We start from the raw sequence: 3479 nt of genomic DNA on the forward strand, positions 1-3479 counted from the left end.
TTTTTTTTTTTTTTTTTTTTTTTTTTTTTTTGACCCTGACAGTTGGCTATCAAGTACTCAAGTGCTTGCCAAAATAGCACATTCTCTGAGACCGTCTCTACTCTCTTCTGTATTTCTTTAGGACTTTATGCCTATTCATGCCTGTATCACAATACTTTTTTTTTGCGGTTCCTGTAAATTTTATTCTTTCATAATTTTTCCCAGCTTCGTTTAGGTGTAATTGATAAATAAAATTGTATATATTTAAGGTATACAGTATAATGATTTGACACCCGTGGACATTGTTTCCGTATCTTAGCTACTGTGAATAATGCTGCAGTGAACGCGGGAGTGCGGAGATCTCTTAGAGGTAGTGATTTCAGTTCCTTTGGATCTCTACCCAGAGTGGGATTCCTTGATAACATGGTAGTTGTATTTTTAACGTTTTGAGGAACCTGCATACTGTTTTCCACAGTGGCTGCACCAGAATACCATCCCACCAACAGTGCACAGGACTTTCTTTTTTTCCGTATCCTCACTAACACTGTTATTGCTTGTCTTTTTGATAATAGCCATCCTAACAGATGTGAGGCGATGTTTCATTGTGGTTTTGATCTGCATTTTTCTGATGATTAGTGATGCTGAGGCGGTGTTCCCAGCCTCTCTATGACCCGCAGTCACAGGGCTCACCTCAGTATTCTGAATGGGGTGAGAAAGAAGTGGGTCTCTGTCAGCATCCTCACAGCTGGGGAAGCCAGATGCTCACACACTCTCACTTCCCCCATGGGAGGTATTGCAGGAGAGGGGATCTCTCCTGGCACCGACTCGGACTGCTTTGGGGGGAGAGGTGGCATGGGTAAAATGAAACTCTTCCTCCTACCATCTCCAGTGCACCTATGCTCAGCGTTTTTGTCTGTTTTATATTGTTTTGCTGTAATGGTGTGCTGGGACTTAGCTGGACTCCTGGACTCCTAAAAGTTATTTTTGCCTGTGAGTGATTGTTAGACTGGTGTTCTTTGGGGGAAAGAAGGTAGAAAATGCCTATTCCGTCACCTTACTGATGTCACTCCACACTTGATTACTTAGGGATATATGAACTAACTTTCCAGTTACACAGTCAAAAGAATAGACCGTGCATCAGTAAAAAAGCTGAAACTTCCATGATTCAATAAAAACTTTTTAAAGAGCTTCTATTTTGAACCAAAATGAGCAAAACCTGCTATCGTGTATCTAATGCAGAGTGGGAAAGCTAATCTCTCTTACTCATCTGATATACAATTCAGTAATTAAAATATTTGATCCAATAAGAAAAATCTGGTGCTTTACAATCAGGAAAAATGTGTAATAATTTAGAAGAATTATAAAAAGAAGGGACTACTGAACAACTTGAATTAAAATATGAATTAGGCATGGCTTGATTTATTCTTTATTTGAAAGAGATAAACGATTTATTTCTTTTGCATTTTTTTGTCCAGTTTTGTAAACAGTATTAAAAGGTGAAAAATCATGCAAAGTTAGGTAACATCTCTAACATCTTTTGGCAAACTAATTAATGAATGTAACATTAATGAATGACTTGACTCCTATGTATGTGAATCAGTTCGAGAAAGTTGAGATTAACCAAAATTAAATGATTTTATAAATCTTGGTAGTTATATCAAATGATAACGTAGTGTTAGGCACTATTCTAAATAGTTGACATATATTAACTCATTTAACCTCATTTTACAATTGAGGAAATAGGCACAGAAAGTTTAAGTAAGTAGTCGAAGATCACACAAGTCCCAAGAGGCAGAGCCAAGGTAGAACCTGCGACAGTCTGGCTCCGGAGACTGTGCTCTCAACACTCTGCTGTGTTGTTTGAGTAGGTAACACATGGGACTGTGCTGACTCACATATGCTGCATACATATAGGAGGTAATTGTAATTAAATATATCAGATCAGTTTTACACTTGCTAACATCTCTTCCTGCCATTATTCTCTCCTGATGAGTGAATTGAAATTTGACTCTCTATGATATCTTTTAGTAGTTTTTCGTAGTTCTGCCTTTTTGTTTTTTAATGGGACAGTCAGATTTGGTGGAAGTTCTTATTCAGACTCTAAATCCTTCAGTGTTCAAAGTTTTTGCACAGTGCTTGGAATTCGGTAGATGTTCAATAGAATGCTTGTTGGATAGATGGGTAAATAATAAAATGCAAGGCATAATACCAAGATGTTTGAGATGGCTCAATAACTAGAATCAAACTTACCTGCTCAAGTTTTGAAGTAATGACAATAAAGACAAAAAAATTCAGTGTTTGGAAGGTAAAATTTCACCTGTTAGTTTATATCTGCTAACAGCTGCAAAATTTAAGAGCACTTAATCTCTTACATTAATTATCTATTGCAGCGCAAACATTATCTCAAGACAGCAGCATAAACAACAATAAACTCTTATTATATCACATTTTCTACCGACGAGGAATTCAGAGTGGCTCAGCTGGATGGTTCTGAGTCGGGGTCTCCTGTGAGGTTGCAGTCAGGATGTTGGCCTGGGCTGCAGTGGGAAGCTTGACTGGCACTTACAGATCTGCTCCCACGAGAGCTCAGTCACATCTCTGACAAATGAGGGCTGGCTGTTGACAGTAGGCCTACATCTCCTTCCATTGGGCTGTTTGAGGGCTTCATGACATTGGCAGTTGGCTGCCCCCAGAGGGAGCAAGATAGAAAGAGCAAGATAGAAGTCGTAATTTATTTTATGGCTTTGCCTCAGAAGTTGCACACTGTCATTTCTGCATGATTTTATTTGTTTCACAAGCAAGACGAATTCAGTGTGGGAGGGGACAACACAATGGCAAGAATTCTAAGAGGCATGAATCATTGGTGGCCTTGTTGGATGCTGGCTACCAAACCTTCTGTCACCAGGAGGGGCAGGCCTCCTCATCAGTCTCTGAACTTGCCCCTAGGAGAACACAGCAGAGAAAATGGATGACTCTCTACAGTAGAACTCACTACTCAAAGAGAGAGGGAGGAGGGGCTAAACTGTGGGGGCCAAGTTTCTTGTTCCAAACTCAACAATCTGGTTAGTGGTCCAGTTCACTTGGGAGAGGGAGAGGGAAGCTAGAGGTTAAAAGCGTCATAATGGGAGGATATATTAAAGTGGGAAATAATAGTTCTGCCACTAACACATCATACAAATTTACGAGCATAAATCCTTTAAGCTAGTGCATTAATTCATAGCATTTTGGTGAAAATAAGCACAATGATTGCCTAACTTCGTAAGGTTCTTTGCTGTTGAAAAGCTCTTTATGTGAATTTTCTCATTTAATTTTAACAATATTCTCATTTTTGATATGAGTAAAAAGGAAAATTAAAGTAACAGATTTAGTTTATAAGATGTGATAACACTAAGGTTAAATTTCATGTCAGTGAAGCTCCGCAGCTTTGCCATTATATCTGGGAGTCTCAGAATCTTAGAACCAGATGTTCCTCTCAGTACAAGTAATGCAGCCTGTCTGAG

The sequence above is a fragment of the Pteropus medius genome, unplaced genomic scaffold (assembly GCF_902729225.1).
Source record: "Pteropus medius unplaced genomic scaffold, Ma_sr-lr_union100, whole genome shotgun sequence".
In the NCBI taxonomy this organism is placed as follows: Eukaryota; Metazoa; Chordata; class Mammalia; order Chiroptera; family Pteropodidae; genus Pteropus; species Pteropus medius.